Source organism: Galeopterus variegatus, unplaced genomic scaffold, assembly GCF_000696425.1.
Source record: "Galeopterus variegatus unplaced genomic scaffold, G_variegatus-3.0.2 Scaffold3588, whole genome shotgun sequence".
Taxonomy (NCBI): domain Eukaryota; kingdom Metazoa; phylum Chordata; class Mammalia; order Dermoptera; family Cynocephalidae; genus Galeopterus; species Galeopterus variegatus.
This window is the reverse complement of record NW_007729699.1, coordinates 99851-123041: the sequence shown is the minus strand read 5'-3', so window position 1 is coordinate 123041 and position 23191 is coordinate 99851. Positions and strand designations below refer to the sequence as shown.

The window sequence follows — 23191 nt, the reverse complement described above, 5'->3', positions numbered from 1 at the left end:
GGAGAAGAGGAGAGGGGGAGGGGAAGGGGAGAGGGGGAGGGGGAGGGGAGACTGGGTAAGGGGCATAAAGGATAACTATGATTTGTAACAATGAATATGCTAATAAAAAATAAATTTAAAAAATTTATTAAATTTAAAAATAATAATAAGATAGAAAGAAATAAGAGCCTCTGCTTAGATCAGGGCTAAAGGAAAGTCCTCTCCATCTGGAGCAGGTCTCTGCTTTCTCGATCATTGTCTTCATGGTCCTCAAACCATGAAACCCTCTTTGTCCCTTCTTCTTCTACTGAGTTCCCTTTAAACTTAATAGTTTTTCCAGGGCAAGCTCCTATTTAATATTTACCAAGAAAAAATCCATATCTAAAGAGAACCAGTGGGAAAAATACTCAGTAATTTTTAGAACCAAACAGCCTTGGATAGGTGGAACCCAAAAAGTGTTCATCGTAACCAAGATTAGTAAAATGTATGCAAGTTCTCACCTTTATCTGTTTAAATTATGACCATCCATTTACAGCAAACAGAAGGAGTGACTACAGGACCTGGGACCAATGCACATTTGTGTCTGTGATGCTTTATAAGGCTAGAAGGATTTCTAAAAGTCATCTATCAAAATTTCACTGGGAATCCGATTTTTCGGCTATTAGAACCTGTCATTTATATTTCTTTAGAATGGCGCCTTATTTTTCTGTTTGAGCCCAACGTGATCACCTTTCTTCATCAGTGAACTAAGTGTGAAACAACTTCCAAAAACCAAGTTTGCAAAGGATATTCAAAAGAATGAGCCAGTAGCGTTTGGACTACAGTAACAAACAAGGCCACAAGGCCAACAATTTGAAAGGAAAAAAAGTACTAACAAATTCATGCCCCACTTGCTGGCATATATTAACAGAATCCAGAGGATATGAATGAATACAATGTCAGAAGAAATCAAAGCTAAGACTGACCCACGGGAGTGCCTGGCACATGTGCTACAGTTTAGTAGATGCTGCTGACAGCTGCTCAGGTGGCCCTGCAGGCCCAGTGCGCTCACCCCTCATTCCCCACAGCAGGGGGTGCTGGCAGCTAAGGGTTCTCAGCTGAGTCCCCTCTAGAAATTGCTCTGGGTGGAGGAGATCCCACTTAGCCAAGGTCATGCCTCCTCCCTGGGTCTATATCTGATGACTGGTCAATGTTGCAGCCCTCACCTCAAGGAGACAACCCAGAAGGGCCATTCTGGCTCCCCCCGGGATCAGCTCAGGCCTTTTTGGACACCATGTGGCATCCCAGTTTCTCCCTTTGCCCAACCCTGATTCTTCTGCCTCCCCTCCTGAAGTATTAATCCCAAGAGTACCCCAAATATTGCCTGCTCTCAAATCTCCTTCTCAGAATCCAGGAAACCTAATCTAAAACACACACAGAACTCAGGCTGGTTCAAAGGAGGTGACTCCAAATTGTTTAAGCTGTGGCAATATTTCCAAGGGCACTGTTTTGAAACAGAAAACCCATTTTGGCTCGTAATTTTGAGCTATATGTTAAAAAGCAGGTTACAAAACAGTTCACATGCTCTGAGTGCAGTTAAAAAGATATGTATAAATACATAAATTTCATAATAATAAAGATTCAAGGACTTACATAAATTTCATAATAATAAAGATTTGAGGACATAGTTAATGAACTAATACTTTTTGAGTTCCTACTTTTTGCCAGGCATTACATCAAAAACAGGAAATGGGGGTTAACTCTGGGTCATGAAGTTAGAAGTCATTTTTACTTTCTTCTTCCTTTTTTTAGAATGTTTCCCCCAATTTTCTTTGGTAACTAGATACAAAGTGATAAAAATTATTTTATAAATCAAACTTACATAAATAAATTTGCATTACATCAAGCATTTCAATGAACATTTTCTGTAATTTTTATATGATATGTCTCCAAACTCCTCTCTCCACTCTCTGAAAAGCCCAAGACCGATGGAGTTTGGATGTGTTGTCGCCTCCAAAACTCATGTGAAAGTTTGATCCCCAATGTGACAGTGTTGGAAACTGATTGAGTCATGGGGGTGGATCCCTCATGAATGGATTAATGCTGCCCCTGGGAGAGGGGGGATTAATGAGTGAGTTCTCACTCTATTAGCTCCTGCAAGAGTTGGTTGTTTATAGGACCCTGGCACCTCCTCTCTTCTCTCTCCTGCTTCCTCTCTCCGTGTGATCTGCTTGTACCCGCTGGCTCCCTGCCACTTTTCTGCTATGAGTAGAAGCAGCCTGAGGCCCATGCCAGATGCAGCTGTCCCAGAATCGTAAGCCAAATAAAACTCTTTTCCTTGTAAATTACTCAGTCTCAGGTATTTCTGTTATAGCAACACAAAATGGACTAAAACAGAGACCTACAAAAATCAGATGTGTCCCCTCAACAGGAGTGGAAGAGCATGTTTTGAATGTTTCAGTATTTGAAATATTCAGAGCTCTCATTAATTCTCTAGTACTGAAAGGAAATAGCCTGGTTTTTGTTTGTTTGTCTTTTTCTTAATGAGTCATTTGCATTTTGAGGCTGAGAAAAGCAAACTCATTCCCACTGACCTCAGATCACATGCAAAAGAAACATAAAAGCTTCCCATCATCAAGTCTGTGACAAGACACCATAGACATCAAGAAGGCAGAGCACAGACTTGAGAGTTTGGGATCAACCCCCAGACATTTGAAATTCTTTATCAGCCCAAAGATTATATCCATTTATTCTTCTTTGCCTCATGTTTATATTTGGAATATGTTCTTAACTGACTACGTTTGGTTTTTAATTCAGAGAAAAAATTTGATATATTGCATTCTACAGCTAAAAGGACAACATGTGAGCAAAATATTTTAGAATATTATTCCTTCCCCCCAAATATGTTTGTTTTGCTTTACTTTTTCCTGTTGACTCAAATTAATATGTTTTATTACACCTCTCGCAAAAACTTTTGACTGAATTCAAGCAAGGTTAACTTGAAAGTTAATTGAAATGCAAACACTTTTATGGGACCTCTTCCAGGTGCTGATGAATTTCTGCTGGGCGAGCCAAGATATAGAGTGAGATGTAGAGGTAAATTGATGCCTTCCAAATTATGAGTCTGGCCATGAAGGTGATTCCATGCCAAGTCATATCCAGGGTCACACTGTCTGATCTCATTGAACATGGTGTAACGTGGTGTAACTAAGGAGATAGGAAGTGAGAAGCCAGAAGAGCTGAGCTCTTTAAAGAGTTGTCCCAACTTTTTCTAGTCTTGGGACAAACAAAAGTATAGCAAGGATATCCAGGAATTAGCCATGTTTACCACTTTCAAGGATATTATAGAGTACTTATTAGAGAACTGCATGAGTTAGGCCACCCTTGTTAGGGAGGGTAATTATCACTGCCATGGATTGCTAGAAGCTATCAGGGTATCAGACGGCAGGTGGTAGAGAAGGGGAGGCATGGAGTGCTTTGGTGCCTCTATTGCATACACAAAAAGAGGTCTCCTTACTTGATTTTAATGTGTACCCATATGGTTTGCTCTTTTAGGGTCTCATAGATCCCCAGTCTATCCTACAAGCTATGCACGGCTAGACTAATCAGGCTAAAACGTTGTTTGTTTCCATACATATTTGCTAAGGGACAATTTGTTGACTCCACGGCTTGGAGATCATAGAATTTTAGAGCCAGAAGGATCTTAGAAATCATCTTGTCTAGCTCCCTCATTAGATGAGAAAATTGAAGGCTAGAGAAGTGAAGTGACTTGCCCAAGGCCACACAGCAGATTCCTTCCACCTACCTTGATGCCTTCCTCAAGGGAGTCTCTGCTTTTCTGCCTCCAGGCAGAGAAGACTAAAGCATCAGACATATCTCCTCAAGAGCTGGAAATATTCCTACCACTGAAGAGAGCATATGGAGAAAAGAGGGAAGCCAGCAGCCCAGAAGCCCTGATGGCCTCACTGGGAGGACTGGGAACTAGGTATAGAGAGTTGGCCTGTTTCAAGCACTGCTAACTTGGCTGAACTCCTCTTAATGAAATGTGCTTCAGGTAGACCTTTAATGAGGCAACAGCTGTCTATGCGGGAGGGAAGGAAGCTGTCTTATCCTCTTTTTCTCCAGGCTCTGAAAAATGCTCTCATTTTTCATTCACTCTCAGATGCTCCTGCAGGTATAAATAATTTAAGAACCAGGCAAAAACTAATAAGGAAAATAATTACTTATGGTTTACTGGACCTGTATCCACACTACACCAATCCTCCATATTCCACTGTTCTGGTCTCCAAGGTTTCAAGGGCTAGCAGGGCCCTTGAGAGGGACATAACAGTGCAATGAGATGAAACAACCCAGAGGGGAAAAGAGAGGCAGGATCTGCCTGACCCACTTATTCCCAGTAGCCCAAGATGAATTCATTCATTCTCCCATTTATCTACTCACAAACATTTATTGAGACCTTACTATGTTCCAGGAAGAGAGAAATTAATGATGACTCTGACAAGGAAATAGTGTTTACTGGGTTTATTCTGTGTCTGGTGCTCTACTAGTCACTTTCACTTTATTATCTCATTAGGTCCTCACAGTGACTCCACGGGTAAGTTCTATTATTAGCGCCATTCCACAGTTGAAGACACTGAGCCTTGGAGAGATCCTATCCCCCAGCTAGTAAGAGGGGTGGCTGGAATTTGAAGTCAGACGTCCCAAGTCATGAGCCCACATTTTTAGCTACTGTCCCTGCCCTTAAGGAGGTCACAGTCTAGTAAAAGGTACAGGCATGTAGATAATTTCCATTTATTCATTTATCCATGCAGATGTTCAGTGGGCACTTAGTAAACATCTACTAGTATGTGTTAAGCAATAGGCAAGGCTCCGAGGATACAAAACCCAGGGAGAGGCCAGGAACCCAGAGTCTGAGGGACCAAACATCAGCTCTCTCTTTTCTGGTTCCCTCTGGGTTCCATCTACAGCACGGCATCTGCCTGCTCCCTTGCCTAACCCCCTAACTAGACCCACAGCTGCTTAATGCAGAGGATGTGTCTCACCACCTCCCAATCCAGAGCCCCACACACCATGCATGGCACGTAGAAAGTGCCTAGTAAGTATTTGTTGGAAAACACATAAGCAGAGCTCACAAAGGCCCAGGTGTAGGAAAACAGCTCCCCTTGTTCACCAGGCCACTGCTTTCCATGACCCAAGGAAGCAGCATCCACATTGTAATCCAAGTAAATGGTGACTTGGTGATGACAGATGTCCCCTGTTGGGTGCTCCCTGGCCGTCCGGATGGGAGCTTTGGGTTCTGCAGCAGCTCCCTTGATCCTAGAATCCAACACAAACTTGAGTCTTACCCTTATCACATGGCAACATTATTTCTAGAATCATGAAATATTAAAACCAAGTGAAGAGATGAGTTTCGGAGTTAAACAGACCTGGGTTTGAATCCCAGCTCCACTCCTGTGTCTTTGCATAAGTCATTTAACTTCTCGGAACTTCGGTTTACTCATCAGTAAAATGGTGACAGTAATCTACTTCATTGGTTCATGAGGATAATTAAATGGTGGGATGGTTAATTTTATGTGTTCATTTGGCTGGGCTGTTACTGGCAGCCAGGCTCAGCTCACCCACTCACTAAACAAAGGACTCAAAAGTCCAAAAGTTGGAGCAAGGACTGGAAGGTTTATTCAGATAACTGGCATCTGAGTTATGACCTGGCTAAAATCATCCTGCCTTCTGATGTCTGTTTTGGGGTTTATAAAGGGGAAGAAGTGGGAAGGTGAGGCAAGGGTTTTGTCCTACAGGAAAAGGGGGAGGCTGGTCATGGGATTAGCAGAGGGTTTAAATCAGATGTCAGATGATGAATTGGGTGCTTTGGCATTGGGGGGTCTGCAGTTGGTGGATTGGTCAGCTTCAAGCCTTTGATGTTATTTCGGGGTCAGAGTCCTTATGTCCTAGGGAGAGTGCAAAGACAATAACCTCAGTCAAGAGTCACCAGAATATAAAAATACCTGACTCGTACCTCTAACTAATGTGCATGTAATTTTCTTTTAAGCAAGAAGGTGAGTTAATAATCAGCTAAGGTGCTGTGACTTTCTCTTGGAATTCCTCTGTTTGTAGTTGATTAGGGAGGTAAGAAAAGCAAGAAAAGTTAGTTTCAATCCTTAATTGTAGCTGCACAATTTCTAAAGTAAATCAACATAAGAGATTGTAATGGGAGACAAGCAGAAATAAACTTTTAAGAAGGATCCTTTTGGGGCATGATTTCATCTCCGGGCAGTTTCAGTCATATGGTCAGTCTCTCAATTCCTCTGCTAACCTCAAGGAACTGATGATTATTAGTTCCCAAGTTAATGGCTAGCTGAAATTTTCTGCTTGGTCCTAGTCACCCCAAAGATGGCCGTTCTCAGCTGAGGTTCCTTTCAGGGCCATGGTACCCAGATATATGGTCAAACATTATTCTGGATGTTTCTGTGAGGGTGTTTTTTTGTGAATAAGATTTAACATTTAAATTGGTGGTAGACTTTAAGTAAAGGAAATTGCCCTCCCTAGCATGATGAGCCTCATCCAATCAATTGAAGGCCTTCGTGGAATGAAAGAAGGACATTCTAAGCAAGAGGTAATTGTGCCAGCAGATGGCCCGTGGACATGAATTGTCACATTGAGTCTTCCCTGGATCTGCAGATTTTGGATTTGACAGCCTCCATAATCATGTGAGCCAAATTCCTTAAAATAGAATCTCTGTCTCTCTCTCTCTCTGTCTCTCTGTGTGTGTGTGTGTGTGTGTGTCTCACTGCCTCTATCTTTATCTCTGTCTCTGTCTCTCTGTATATGTGTGTGTATACATTGGTTCTGTTTCTCTGGAGAACCCTGCCTTATACAAGTGGTATGATTCATGAAAAGTCCCCGACAATAACAGGGACTTAGTGGATATGAGCTTCATTCCCCCTTCCCCAGAGAGCTTCAGCCTCTTCATTCTATAGATGAGAAGACAGCTGCCTAGGAGGTACCAGGACTTGTCAACTGTCCCAAGGAATCCTTGCAAAACTCTGAGATGAGCTAGATAATCAGCTTTGAGCATCACACCTTAAGGCACAGAACTTCTGCTTCATGCCTGAAGGGACCATTTCTTTTCCCACAAAGGATCCTGGAAGGGATTTCAGAGTTCATCTGATTGAAAAATTACAAAGTGTTGGCCTAAGGGCTACTTACTGGTATGCTGTGGGGTTCTCGTTTTGTTTTTGTTTTCTCACACAAACTGCTTTTTTTTTTTTTTTTCTTTTAACCTGAGATTTGGAAAATGTCACAAAAAGTCTAGATTCCTGGCATTTCTTGAGGAATTGGAGGATCAGGTGACCTGAGGCCTGCACACCTGCCTGGCAACACTGGGTTGGTACTGTGTGGCCACAGCCATCGTAGACAGGACAGGGCCATTTTACTCATTTGTGTTACCTGCAACCCCTGTGGATACTTGAGCCTGTGGCTCCTCATGTCACACAGCTCTTTCAACTTAGACATGAGGAGACAGAGGCCCAGAGAGGTCTAGTGTAGTCGCACAGAGTCGTGTGGCTGGGACTGGCAGAGCTGGGTCTAAAACCTGGTTCTTGCCTCCCAGGCACTTGAGGATATACTCTATGCCAAATGAGCACAAATACTTTTATTGATTAATTAGTTGATTCCAAAAGATCTTTTTGTTTTCCCATATGGCTTATTTATATCAGGAGTCAGATCAAGTTTAGTGTCACAAATGAATACAGTGCTTTTAAGATGGGGCTAAAGGTTTTCTATTGACTTGTCTTATGTATCTCTATCACTATAAACAGAGTTCTGGGGTCAGACCAAGCCTGGTCCCATTTGGGCTCTGCCTTTACCAGCTATATGACTTGAGGCAAGTTTCTCACCTTCTAAATATCAGTTATGCATATTGCATAGTATAGTGGAGAGAATTAAATGAAATATTTTATATAACTTACTCAGTATGGTGTCTGGAATACAGTAAGCACTCAACAAATGTTGAATTAGGATGTCAGAGGAATTAAAATAATATGACAAAATAGCAATGTGGCTAAATGATTTTGCATCTGCAAAAATATGAGTTCACAGTGACCTCACCAATTCAAATTGTTTTTTACATAGTGTTTTCCTCATCTTATTCCATTTTTATGTATTCTGTGTGTTTGTTTGGTCTAACCTACAAAACATGGAATATGTCAATACTAACCTATTAACTTCAACATTTATTTGTGGTTATTTTTGTCCTTAGAATATACCACATGAATAATGCACAGTCAGGGTATTATGGTCAAATAAGACTTGAGTTAATTCTTTGTGTCTGGGTGGCTATGTTATCAATATGACACACAACTGGTTAATTTGCTGCTGTTTATATTGATTTTAGAATATGCTTTATTTCATCCTTTGTGATTTAATTTTATTTTTCAATATATTATACTTAAGTTTCAACCAATAAACACAGCATCAGTGGGATTAACCTTCTAAAAGCTTAGACAGTAGGGGAAACAAACATGCATATGGATAATAAATATGAACTATATCTTGGAGGTGTGGACAGAGACCTGAGGGACCTTGGGTGTATCTTAGTGTCGTGACTGGTAGATAATGGGATTTAATAAAGCTTATAGAATGATGAATGAATGAATGAATGAATGAATGAGCTTGTCATTTTATTTGTCTGGCTCTTCCCTCTAGACTGTGAGCTCCTTGATGTGAGGACATGACTTTATTCATCTCGGTATCCCAGGGTTGGCCAGAGCAGAGCTCGGCCTATGCTTGTAGAGTGAAAAGCAGCCATTCAAGGTCTCTGAATTCTGCACTAGGCCTAAATTAATTCCAAGCATGCATTATATTTAAGTCATTAGAGTAGCTGTTCTGGTTCTCGCACACATGCTCTTTTCTTTTCTTTTCCCCTATGTAAAAATGACCGGTAAGGGGATCTTCACCCTTGACTTGGTGTTGTCAGCACCACGCTCTCCCAAGCGAGCAAACCAGCCATCCCTATATAGGGATCCAAACTCGTGGCCTTGGTGTTATCAGCATCACACTTTCCCAAGTGAGCCACAGGCCGGTCCCACACATGCTCTTTTCAGTCATTCATCCCTCACTGTCACTCCCCTCTGTTCTGTGGTTTGTCTTCCTGAGGAAGCAGCGTCCCTCCTCCTCCTCCAGGACATGGATGGCTCCCTCCATCTGGCTTATTTGATTCCTTGTCTCCCCAGAATCTCTGCCTCTAGCCACAAAGGAAGGCAAAGGCCACCAACATGTCAAAAAATGCTTTCCTTAGGGCTGGCCCGTGGCTCACTTGGGAGAGTGTGGTGCTGATGACACCAAGGCCCCAGGTTCGTGTCCCCATATAGGGATGGCCGGTTTGCTCACTTGGGAGAGCGTGGTGCTGACAACACCAAGTCAAGGGTTAAGATCCCCTTACCGGTCATCTTTTAGGGAAAAACAAAAAGGCTTCCCTTGACCCACCTACTCTTCAAGGTCTTAGATACTCATTCTTTTCTTCACTTCCAAGCTCCTCATCATCTCCACTCTTTTTTATTATAGTTCTTATCAATAATCGCAGGCTCCACTTAATGACCACTGAATGTGTGCAAGTACTTTATTACTGCACTTGCTTTATCTGGTCTAACTTCCTCAACTCTTTGATGGAGACATGTTATGCTAGAATGTGAGGGTTTGATAGTGAGAAAGCTGAAGTCTGTGACATATGTAACCTGCCCGACGTCACAGCGGTAAACAGCTGAGGAAGTCTCCATCAGCTACCTCCACTCTGCTCAACTCCTGGCAGTTTGGTGCCCACCAGCATGACTCTGCCCAGTTGAGGATCACCCATAGCTTACTTTTTCAGAGCATATTCTCCTCGATCTCGTGGCAGATCTTGACACTCTGCCACCCCATTCTTGGTGGAAAGATCTCCACGTTTGAGTCCCTCAGAACATACCTCCAGTTCACCTCCTACCTCTCCTACTGTCTCTTCTCTGTCCTTTTTCCTTCCATCCCCTAGAACTGGGAAGTCCCTCAAGGTTCTGATTTTTGGCTCCATTTTCTCTCTTTATTTTGTTCTCTTACAATCTCGTCTATTCTTACTTTAAAGCTCTTCTCCCCAGCTCTGGTTCCAATGTTTCATCTCCCTACTGGGCCTCTCTGTAGGAATGTTTCCCATGGCATCACACCCACAACCAATTTCTCCCTCCTCTTCTCCATGAAGGTAGCTTCCCTTCCTTCTGCCACCACATTCTGTGGCACCACCGACTCCTTGTGCTCAAAACCAGCTGGTCACTCCTGTGGTGCCTCTTGCACCCTCTGCCCTCGCTCCCTCTCACTTGGATCTTACCATGACACCTTTGTGGGTCCCCTCCATGCCCAGCTTTTGTCCCTTCCAATCAGCACAATCCACACAGCAATGCAGAATGCTCTTCCCAGTACCCTCCCTTGATCATTGATTCATTCAATAATGATTTATTGAGAACTGATGTGCCAGGCACGGTGCTAGTCTTTGGGGATTATGTGACTCTCCTGTCTTAGGTCATCAGTGATTCTCTCCCCGAATGTTTGTTAAATGGAAGAAAGCATGAACAAAGGGCAATGCAAGCTTGCCAGCCGGAGGGACCTTACAGGCCATCTTGCTCATTTACTGATAAGGAAAGTGAAACCTAACCCTTGGTTCCTTCAAGAATACCTACTGAAGGCCAGCTCTGGACCAAGTACGCTTCTAGGTACTAGGATTTCAGCAGTAAACCAGACAGTCTCTCTATCATGGACCTCATGCACTATTCATTATGTAGTTTACCTATGATAAGTTTATTAATTTGTTCAACAAATATTTACTGAATGCCTAATATGTGCTGGCCCTTTTCTAGATACTAGCAATACAGCAATGAATAAAACAGATGAAAGTCTCTGCCCTCCTAGAGCTTAAATTCTAGTGAAAGGAGACAGAAAATAAACAATGGTATACTTAAATAATGTCATGTGGTCCTAAGCACGATGGGACACAGGCTACGTTGAGTTAGGAGTCAGGAGTTCACAGCCAGACTCTATGGGTTTGAAGCCAGGCTTCACCCCATGGTAGCTCTGTAACTTTGATCAAGCTACATAACTTTTCTGTGCCTTCGTTTTCTTATTTGTAAAATGCAAATAATAATAAGCCCCTCCTCATGGGGATTTTTGTGAGAATTAACTGATATACCTGGGAAGCACTTAGGATAGTACCCAGCGCCTAGGGAGGCCATGAGAGTTTTAAATTAAAAAATATGGAGAGACATAATGCAAAGAAAGGGCAGAGAGCTATCAGGACCATGAAAGGGTATGATGTCTGTAGGGTGGTCTAGGAAGGCTTCATGGATAGGGGGACATTGAAGCCAGGACATGAAAAGGGAAGGGAACTCACCATGTGGATATCTAGAAAGCATTCCAGGCAGAGGGAACAGACTGTGTGGGGCCCCAAATGGGGAGTGGGGAGCAGTGAGGTGGCCAGCGGGGCTGGAGCAGAGGAGCAAAAGAGAGAAGGGAGGATGAAGCCGGAGAAGCGTGGAACAGCGGAGGTGGAGAACCCCGCGGGGCTCTCTAATCTACGATTGTGGCTTTTGCTCTGAGGGCTCTGAGAAGCCCTTGGCGAGTATAGATCCAGGAAGTGACACAGTGTGCTCTGTGCTCCAAAAGGTCACTCTAGCTGCTCTGGGGAGAAGCCTCAGCAAGCAGGTGGAAGCAGGAAACCAGTCAAAGAAGCTTGTGCAAGAATCTGCTTGAGGCAATTAGGGGCTTGACCGGGTTGGTGAGCTCTGTTCAGATTCTGGATGTATTTTGAAGGTTGAGCCAGTAGGATTTTCTGTTGGTTTGGATGTGGGGTTTGACCACGGTCCTTCTCTCAAGAAGGGTCAAGGAGTGAAACAAAGGAGAAGCGGTGGGTGCTGTGAAGGTGCAGGTGCTCTGTGAGGGGACTGGAGAAAGCAGCCAGTGGGGGAGAACCCAGGGCAGGGATTAGCAAGGAAGCGCAGTTGAAATGTGGGGTCTGAGAGGGCCGTCGCATTTAAACAGCCACCTCTCAAGTCAGAAGCAATGTTCTTATGTTTAATCCACTGTATTCCAAGAGCGAGCAGAGCAAGGATCAAAGCCAAACCTGTGGTTGCTCTGCCATTCATAGGTGGTGGATTTGTCATGGCCACTCTGAGCAGGTAGGAAAAGGGCAGCTACATCAATTGATTAGCAGCCTTGACCTGCTGGCCACTGTTGCATTTCAGCATACGCATGGGCTGTCATTGCTAAGTGTTCTGATATTTTACTTACTTTGAATACTTGCCATAGTTTTCCTTTAGATATTCAGTTTCTATAAGGATATTTCAAATAGAATTAAATTTATAAAAATTCTGTGTGTGCTCTAAATTCCAAAAAGATCATTGAAAGTCATAATATCATCCTCACAACAATATTCCAGCTCTGTCTCACATTTTTCCCAATGTTTTCTCATGCATTTTTCTCATTGGATCTCATACCTCCTCCACGAGGTAAGTTAGGTGTTATTCCTATTTTCTACCAGAGAAAACTGAAGTTCAGAAAGGTGATGTGACTTTCCCGCTCTAAGTCTCAAATAGAAAGTTTTACCTGAATCTAACCCTATTATCACTAGAAAACATGCCGCACATAACTAGGAACCTTGGATAATATGAAAACCAAACTAGAGACCACAATAACATCTCTTTAAATCCTACATAGTGCTTTCCTAGTCTCCCCTAGTAATAAGGACTATTTATTGTGTTCTGCCTCACATCAGGCACTGCAATAATTGCGGTAAGTACACCAGGCCATTTAATATCCTCAACATCTCTGTGAAGTGTCATTATTAACTCCATTTTATATCTGAGCTCCCTATGGTATAGGAAGGATAAGACTTACCCATGGTCTTATTAAGTAAATGCCAGAACTGGAATTTGAAGCTAGGTCCAGAGTCCTCACCGTTCTCTCCCACCACCCCCAACCCCGGCTTTCTCTTCCCATTTGGACATCTGGGCCTACGAGCAGCCTGACCTCTAGAGAGCATGACCTGGGGCATTTCTCTCTCAGGAAGCTGCTGTACTTCCTTTTTCCAAATAGACTACAACTCGGAGAACTTCAAATGCCAATTGAATGTGACCTTTTACAAGCTTGCATTGATTCACAGGACTTTTTAGCAGCTGCCCTGTGCTCTGGGATGTAAGTGTTATAGCTGTCAGGTGAGTAGGTAGGTAGGTGCTGTCCTCACTTTATGGGTGAGGAACCTGAAGCTCATGTAATTGCTGTCTGGAAAATCTCCTGTGACTAACCATCAGGAGACTCACATTTAAGATCTAGACTTTTTCTTTACTGTGTGACCTTGGACAGGTCGTTCAATCTCTCTGAGCCTCTAGTTTCTCATCCATAAAATGGAAACACTTATTCTAGTCACAGAGTGCTTCTGGACACCAAATGACACCATGCACGTAAAAGACTATTGACAACTATAAAGTGCTGCACATGCATTTACTGATTCTTGTTTATCGACTCTACTATGATTAAGAATTAGGCTCTGGAGTCAGACTCCCTGGATTCAAATCTAAGCTCCAGCAGTTCACATTTGTGTCCCTGGGCACTTTATTTAATCTTTCTAAGCCTTGTTCCTCCTTTGTTCCCTTTTTAAAGGGAATCATAATGGCAGCCAGCTCACAGGAATGTGATGAAGATTAGGGAGATAATGAGTGTATCAAAAGTGGCCAGCGGGGACCTGCCACCTACAGCAATATCTGCTCTTGTTCGTGTTGTTGCAATTATTATTATTATCATTGTTTTGTTATTCTTCCAGGACCTGCTTAGGACAACACACAGTCCCTGGAGAGGCTTTATAATGTGAAGTAGAAAGTGAGACGTGCTGAATTGAGAGGGAGAAGGGAAGGGAACTAATGTTTTTTGAGCCTCCACTCTGTGACATTTATGTGTCATGTGCTCTTAACTCGGGATAACCAAACGGGGAAATTTTACATTAATTGCTGAATTTTCAAAGTTAACATTTCCGTTTGCCATTAAGAAAATTTCTAAGTCATCCAGTAAAGTCTTTTTATGGGGAGTAGGGATGCTGTGGGTGAGCATCTTGCTCAGCGAGCTACAGATCTGGGTGAGCATGTTCAACTGCAGGAGTTAAAGCTACAAATAAGCGACTGGATTTGACCCCCAATACATAACACCACATGGGAGACACAAAAGGACTAAGTAAAAAATTGTATTTGTGAGCTTCAGCCTGGTACAAATTCGTGGCCTCGACATTCATCTTCCCTAAAGCTGATTACTACCTGCTGTATTTCTTTCTTTTACTGAGCTATGTAAGTTTTCCGTTTTCTTTTTCCTTTCATTTGGAGATGATGAATTTTAATAACCACTGACCTTTCCTTGAGTTGGTTAAAAATAAGAAGCAATGGGATATCAGAATTTAAAATAACATATTTTCTCTACTGTAAATAACCATTAACTATTAGATGTGCCATCACTAAATACCAGCTTTTCAGAAGGAAAAAAAAAAAAAGCACAGGGAATAAACATATCAATCTTTTAAGATACCCCCAATTTTTGAAACATGATAATGTGAAATGAATGAGCTTGGACTTGAAGAAATAGGGCAAGAGCTTACCTTTGTTTGGCAATTTTAGCTTTCCAGAATGTTCTTATACCCAACCCCCGTCCACTTGGTTCATGCACTCAGTAACACTTGTCCTCTCCTTTTGTGGGTTTTTGCTCACCTGCTTTGGCTGAAAAACAATTATTAGTCTCTAGCAAAGAAATGAGATAAAAAAACAGATCATACAGGAAAACTGACCAATTGCCATTCCATATCAATTCCCAGTATTTGCAGCAGATCCAATACCCAGCTCCCAGTGACTCTTCAATGACTGGGCTCTTACCTTTAATGACTCAGTGCCTTTAATGACTCAGAAAATGGAAAAGCCCTTGTCCCTTTCTCAAGTTGAAACTTGGCCTTGCTTCTCTTGAATTTCTTGAAAATCAGGTGACACCCATATTATAACTCAAAAACATGATTTTCTGCAAATAGATTAAAACATCAACAGCTTGTCTCATAAATCTCCTTGATATGACTTTGGACACATTAAAAACTCAAAGATATGTTACAGCCTTGCAACCAAACACAAGATATGTTTACCAGCGTAATCAGATGTCCGGCCTCCTGTTGGGTAATATCTTAAACCACCAAGGCTCAGAATTTTCTTTTATTAAATAGGGGAAAGGAGCCCTTGAGTTTCAAATATCTGAGAGGTAGAAGATCCCATCTCACCGAGTGGTAGATGTTAAGTCCTGGGAGTGATTACTGCTTTGAGACCAGAAGCCAATAATAAACGTAAATTTAACCGTGAGTTCTGGAGCTCTTCTGGGTCCTAGGCACCATTTTCACATGGTACACTCACAGCAGGTCTGGCCTGGAAGAGAGGGACCACTTCCTCTATTCTACATATGAGGAGGCAAGCTCTGAGAAATAAAGTGGCATGATCATAGTAATAGAACACCACAAGTATTAGCTTAGCATCAGGGCAGCCATGTTAGAGCTTAATGCTGAGGAAAGTACTCTGCTTGAATAATGGACAATCACTGCAGTTTGTAGGAGTAATTAAGAAAGGCCATACGTAACTCAGTAGCTTGACAATTTGGCCATGCTGTGTTCAAGTACAGTGTTCTTTCCACCAGACAATTTATTGAAGGGGCTACATGAGCTGCTATAAGATGGTCTGGTTATCCAACCACTGTTGATAACATAAGAATTTCAAACATCTAATTAAACATAACCTTTTATGCACTCCTTCCTCAGCCAGTTTCATCATGGTGGCCCACAGCCCTGTGTCATGATTTTTGAGGTTGAACCAGGGTATGACCTAGATTTATTTTGCATATCCAGTCATTACAGTGAGGGTTTAGAAAAAGTGTTTATTCCCTATGGACTAATCATGGACAGGACAAAATGGTTTGCCCTTGAAATTCTGTGAAGGAGATGGAAGGCAGTCACATTCCAGACCACTGCATGCTCCAGTGGAGCCATAAAATCTTTGCCAATTTGCTGGATTATAACAAAGCACTCAACAGAGAAAGTGATATTTCCATTCCATGACTGCAGATTTTATCAGACCAAAGAGCTATTGTAATGACCAGTCAATTGAGGACATAAAAGTCATATATGGAGATGATTTTACAACTTTAACTGGAAAGAATGTCGTGATTACAAAAGACATAAATGACACTGGAAAAACAAGGAGTATAATCCAAAGAAGGTCAACATGTCAAGTTGGATATAGGCCAGAATTGTTGGATATAGATCAGACTACATTGGATGTAAAATTCCAGATGAGTTCATTGTAGAATATGCTCTTGACTGTAACTAGCACTTCAAGAATTTGAATCATGTTTGTGTTGTTAGCAAAATTGCAACATACAAAGCCTAAAATGAGAGTCGGGTAGTCGAGTTCGAGAACAACTGGAGTCCCATTGACATCACCAGTAAAACTATCAAATGTTACATTTCTGTGGTCATCTGCATGGTAGAGCTTTTTGCTTGGACCTCCTGAGAATTTTATCTGCTTTGCATTTTAGAAATGACAGTTGCTGCCAGACTGAATTCATTGTTTGCCCTATATGCTAACAGACCATTAGTCCCCTTTGGGTGGATTGTTGTTTGACTTATGAACAAAAAGTCTCTTTAAAAAACAGAACAAAAATCACTTTAAGAAACATTGAAAAAGAAGATATATTAGTTTATTAGTTGATATATTAATTTTTTATTGTCATGAATTCATGAAAAGAGAAGTAGTTGAAAATTGTTAATTATTACACCACTTAAAGTAAGCAGCAGCCAGTTTTCTTACCTGACAGCATCAGAGAGGTTTATTGTATTATACAAACTATGTTTCCTGGAATCACTTTAGTACATTTCAATAGTATTAACTGAATTTTCCCATTTGTTGAGATTGTTTCTGGTGAGTCTCCTTTTATGGTTTCTTTAAATATAAATCAGTATATTCCAGAAGCATTTACACATTTTGAATTTTTCAATGCAAAATCTGTAAAGTTATGACCGCCTCTTAAAAAAAATGAAAAAATAACCTTTCAAAACACCATTCCTTGATAAGCTACACATGGAGTGCAGGCGAGGACTAGAGTGCAGTGAATGAGGTGTTCCGGGTGCTTGTACAACCCTGACAGTGACGTCATCTTCAATTTTGTGCCCTCAGTGCCTCCCCCACTTACCCTGGTTCTGACCATATGGCATACAGTGAACTTGAAAAATCCTCTTCACCTGGCTCTGAAGTTTCATATTCACTTTGAAGTTTCTGATTCAAAACATACCCACACTCCTAATTTGATGACATCACATTTAATTTAACATCTTACTTGAGTTAAATTAACTCAAGAGGAAAACCCCGTGTTCATACCTACATTTTCACTTTCTCATTTATGCAGCTTTCCATCTAATTCTACCAACTTTTTCTCTTCTTTCCATATGTAATTTATTCAGATAAAATATATTTCTATCAGGTATTTTTTTAAACTGTATCTTGACCTTTTCATTCAATTAGGAGATCAGACTCTATTTCAAACCATGAAGACCACAGACATTTCCATCCCAAAACATCATTCTAAAGAGTGTATGTTCTCATTTACAGAAATAACATAATTCATCAGTAATTTTATTGGTCTTCTTCAGATAGTTTTAAAACACCTGGGTGAGGCCTTTGGAAAGATGCCCAGGAGAACACTCTGAGCCCCACAAACATGAGGATAGTGAAGCAGAACAATAAAGGCCCAGGGACCGCAGAGCCTAGAGCCCTTCTCCTGAGGAAGCCACGCTGGTCTCCATATGAGCAAAGGATATGTGGATGGATAATAATAATAACAAGGATAAAGGACATTTTTTGCATGCTCTTGTGTACCAAGGATTAAATAGCAGGCATGAGCCTCAGCCAACTAGCTGTTTATCCAATACCCATTCTTGCCTTCATCTAAAGGAAAAGCATTTTAGCTGGTTCACAGATGGACAAAATAACACCTTCATTTTCTGGCCTCCTCTCTGGCTGGGTGAAGTCACTCATGTAAGTTCCTGTCAATGGGGTGTTAGCAGAAGTGTCCTATGGCAGCTTTCTGGAAATTTCCTCAAGAAGACAGTGCAGAGTTACTCTTTGGCTCTTTGTCATCCTTTTTCCTCACTCCTACTTGGAGCATGGATTTCATGATGGAGAGCCATCTTACCATGACAACAAGAGAATGACCATTTAATGATGAGGAAGGCAGCCAGGTCTCTGAGGATCTCACTGAGCAGAGCCGACTCACCAGCCCTAGATCAGGGGCCTCTGGGCAGAAGCATCAGATTTAACCCACTGTGACTACAGGTTTTCTGATACTTGAAGATAAATCTAATCTTTACTAATTCTTCCTTAGCCTCACAACAATCATACAAGGTGAGTTATTGTTATTATCTTCATTTTACAATTGAGGAAGCTGAAGGACAAAAAAAGCTTACAGCCCCAGGATGAAAGGCCTAGAATCCTCATGAGGATTTCACGAGGATCACAAGGAAGAGTCTAGTGCAGAGCCCTGGTTCCGTGGAGGCTCTGTGCTGCCCCTAGGGCTTCTGTTCTCACCCTTACTCTTTCTCTCTCAATTTGGGACTCTGCAGGGCAGAACAAGCTCTAGAAAATAATAATAACAATAACAGCCATTTATTGAACACTTATGGCAAGCTAGATGTTTCTCAGTTTATACTTAAGGAAGCTAAGGACCAGGGAAGTTAAGTACATTGGCCAAGGTCGCACAACTCATAAGAGGTGCAGCAGAATTCAGATCCAGTGGTCCAGCCCAGAGCCTTACTCAATCACTGAATTTTGCTGCCACACAAGGATAGGCCAGCCAGAGCACAGTGTGTGCTTGGGGGTGACAGCAAGAGGAAGCTAGAAGGCTGGGGCCACGGGGAAGAGGAAGAACATGGCCTAAGAGTGGGCTGCAAAGATGGGCAGGGCCACAAGATTCCCCCAGTTTTTACCTTTAATCATATTTGTTACCTTTCTTCTCACTGCTCGAGGACGAAAAGGACAAATTTCTTATTCAAAAATGGCTCCCTGGGTGAGAAACGGTCTTTCTTCAGGTTTTCCCATCGGCAGTGGGGTCCCTTGCCCAGCCTGTCCTGGTCACCAGCACATTGAAGCAGGCACACCACTGTGAGGGATTTGCAGTACAAACGCTTCTCAGTGAACGGAAATCACAAGCATTCTTGCATCTCTCAGGTATCTCTGTGTAGATTTAGTGCATTCTGAAGCCTTTTAATTCATTAAATCTTCCATAAATTCCTCACTCCCAGCTCTTAGAGTGTTCCAGGAAGGACACCATCCATCTCCACGGGGCCATCTACAAGGGCTTCTTTTCTGTCCAAAGTTATCAGTATCTTTACCTTTATCATTCTGACATTTCAGTCGTCTTTGAGCCTTTCCCCGCCTCTCATCTTCTATAAGTGGCTTTCCTTCTCCCACTCCTGCTGTTCCTTCTCGGATTCTTACTCATTTTTATTCAGACTCCCACTGCCCTGTAAGATTGAAGCAAGAACTTCCATCTTTCTACATCTAGCAAAGCTACTCTCCCATTCACTCTCTATGAGTCACCTGGGTGACCTTTCCATAATACAGATCTGATCACATCTCTCCCCTGTTTAAAACCTTCCCAAGTGTGCTTGGTTGTAAAAACAATATCCACAAATTACTCCTGTTCCTGTTTACACATTCCTTTGCAATATGAATTTGCAGTTCCCCAGTCACAAGGTAGAGTTTGTTCCCTACCCCTTGAATCTGGGCTTGGCTGTGGGACTTGTGACTTGTTTTTTGTTTGTTTGTTTTCCCAAAAGATGACCAGTAAGGGGATCTTAACCCTTGGCTTGGTGTTGTCAGCACCACGCTCAACCAGTGAGCGAACCGGCCATCCCTATATAGGGATCCGAACCCATGGCCTTGGTGTTAACAGCACCGCACTCTCCCGAGTGAGCCACGGGCCAGCCCTGACCTGTGACTTGTTTGACTTGCATGGTTTGGGTTTGCTTGTGTTTTGTTGTTGTTGTTTGAAAGACTTTATTTTTTTAGAGGAGTTTTAGGTTCACAGAAAAACTGAGCATAAAGTACAGGGAGTTCCCATATAATCCCTGTCTCCACACATGCACAGTCTCCTGGTTATGGGTTTTTTGAAAATGGAAACAAAATAAATGTTCCAAAATAGGAGATGAATAAATTGTTGCACAACTATATGATGGAATCCTCTTCACCAATGAAAAATAATAATGTCGAGCTCTATTAATTGACTTAGGAAGGTGTTCACAATATTAACTGAAAAAATTCAGGTAACTGTAGGGTTAGATAGTATTTCTCTAAATATATGATCTCTTTTCTATAAATATATACTTATTTCATTAGATCTACAAGGTCATCAAGTGTAAAATGGACTATTAGTTTATTCATCATTAAGAAAAAAGATACTTTCAATTACATCCCGACATGTTGCTTTCTAAATACATTCATCTTAAGATGCATCCCAATGTCAAAAATTCTAACATGTGGGAAAAAATGTTTCTTGTTTATGTGATTAATATAAGAAATGTGATTTATAGGAAAAGTGTACAATATATATTTGTACATGAGATGTTAGCAGTGGTTACCCCTGGGTGGCAAGATTATCAATGATTTTATTTTTATTTTTTATTTTCTGTATTGCTAGCACTAAAAAAAATGATAACTTGGTTAATGAAGCCATTTTAAAGGAAAACTATTAATCTCCCCTCTTTTAGTAAGATTTTATCATCTGCCTTCTGCCATCCCACAGTATAGTTTGTGCTCATGGAGCATGTCTGTGTCCTTAACAGTTCTAACACCTCATCCTCAGTTCTCCTGACAGACCAGAGTCTCCCAGACAGCACAGTGGGCAACTTGGGAGGAGGGTAAGTGAAAGACTTTAGCCAGATCCAAGGTGAAGCCAAGAGATTCCCTCTTGAATCCACAGGGAGTGGGCCATAGCGCCATGAATGCAGCCCATGTCTGTTTCTATCAATACTCTATCACCAGCACCTTGCATCTAGAAAAGGACCAACTAATATTGATCCTTGAATGAATAATCAGTAAATAAATTATTTAATAATGAGCTGAAGAGGCCACCAAAGCCAAATCCAGAAGAAGGACCTGAGCTGCAGAGGCAAGGATCGAAGAGGGTGTTGTGGAGTCAGGAGCTCTGAGAGCAAGTAATTATTGTTTCTATTATGCATCTGGAGTTGAGGATAAAGCAATGAACAAAAGAGACCAAGTCTTGCCAACATGAAACTGAGATTCCGGAGGAAATTAGGTCAGGATGGAGAAAGAGAGGGAGAAATCTCTCCCCAGGACCAATAAGACTTGCCATCCTCTACCTATGGCTTCCATCCCTAGGTCCCAAGGCTCCTGCTGAAGTTTCATTGTTTTTCAGCAAATGGAAGGAGGAAAAAAAGGAAATCCAGGGCAAGTGGCTTTGTCTTTAAGATGACCAGGCAATTGCATCAATCATGTCCACTCACATCCTATTGACCAGAGCCTGGGAATGCATTCTCTGGCTGGGAAGCCATGCCCTCCTTAAAAAAGGTGGGTGGGAAAATACTGTTTAGTACAAAAAGAAGGGAAGAATGGATACTAGGCAACAGCTAGCCATCTCTGCTGGTCCTGTTTGTGGGTTCTTAGGCTTTGTGATAGGAAAGGAAGACGTAGAATGAGAAAACCTTGACTCCTAAGCTAGTACCCACTCTCCATGATCTTTAGGAGGAAAACTCATTTCTTCACTTGTCAAGTAAAGCAGGTGAGCCAGTGACCTGTAGCCATTATGTTTCATGATTCTTTTATAATGCCATAATAAATTATTACAGAATATCTATTTTGTTACTCTCATTACAGCAGTGCTTGACATGCTAATGGTCATGGGTGACACTTAAAAAATAGCACTTCTTTGAAATAATTCCATGTGACAGACTCACTGACTCACCCTCATGTTCTAACAGGCTGGCAGGAGGAAGGACACCTGACCAGAGCCACAGTGCCTCCCTCCTCCAACCTCACCAGTTCAAGCCTGGGACATCTATGGCCCAGTGCCAAAGTCATAAAATTTTGAGCAACTAAGAGTGATCTGGAACTTAGCAGCTCCCAAAGGGGCTTCTTTTTTTCCAGCAACCAACTTGGATCTGATTATTCTACCCTTTTAGGGAAATTCGGTGAAAGGCAACTCTGTGAAAACTGAACTGATATTAAGTATTCTTCACAAAGGGAGATTTGTTCTTGCACTGAGGGCTTGGGTCAGCTGCCCTGTTTTTTCACAGCTCTTATCCTTTTCCAGTGTTCTTCCAGTCTGCTGATGACAACACGAGGAGGGAATTTCTAGTTCCAGTGCACTCTGTTATCTGATTTCATGCTACCAAGGAGACTGCGCACCATTGCTGTCACCAGAGTAGTAGGACCTGGTCAGGAGAGCAGGGGCTTGGCCTGGCAATGCCAAGGGAGGTTGCAGAACTCTTGGTCAATCTGAAGGATTAAAAGTGACAACTGTTAAATTCTTAGATTTAAGAGCAGCGGGGTTCTGTTGCTACCTTTTGTTGACATGCAGCTTGGGAGAGGATACCTGGCCCATTTCTCCCTCAGGTGGGCAGGTATTAACCATCTAGGAGTACTCAAAGCTCATGAGAGATTGTGGCTGATCCTGTTGGTTGGCAAGAGGGCCGCTTCCTCCCCTCTCCTCCATTGCCCCCAGGGCCTCAGGGTCTCAGCTCCTAAACCAAGTAGGAATTTCCTCCAGAATAAAAACAGGCTTCAGCATTTTTTTTTTAACTTAAAAACCTAACTTTGATAGAGATCTTCAATATGCTAAGTACTTTTCTAAGAATTTTACATGTATCCTCTTGCTTAACGCTTAGAACATGCCATGCAGGTAGGCACTATTATCACTTGCGCTTTACAGAGAGAGAAACTGAGCTCTGTTTTAAGCATTTTACGTGTGTCAGACCCTATACATCAGACAATCCTGTGCAACCGCGGATCTGAGGCTGGTGAGATGAGGAAGCAGGCACCAGGCACTTTGTTTACTTCCATTCCCAGAAACAACCATGGCTCTGTACTGGCAGTGACAGAGTGACAGACAAGTGTCCACAGGGCAAAAGGCAACTTTCCTACCTGAC

The 23191-nt window shown here is 42.0% G+C and overlaps 1 pseudogene; it reads left to right on the top strand.

The window, feature by feature from the left end:
• LOC103601097 overlaps nt 1–16421 on the top strand; it is a 47491-nt pseudogene extending 31070 nt beyond the window's left edge.
• The last annotated feature ends 6770 nt before the right edge of the window (nt 16422–23191 follow it).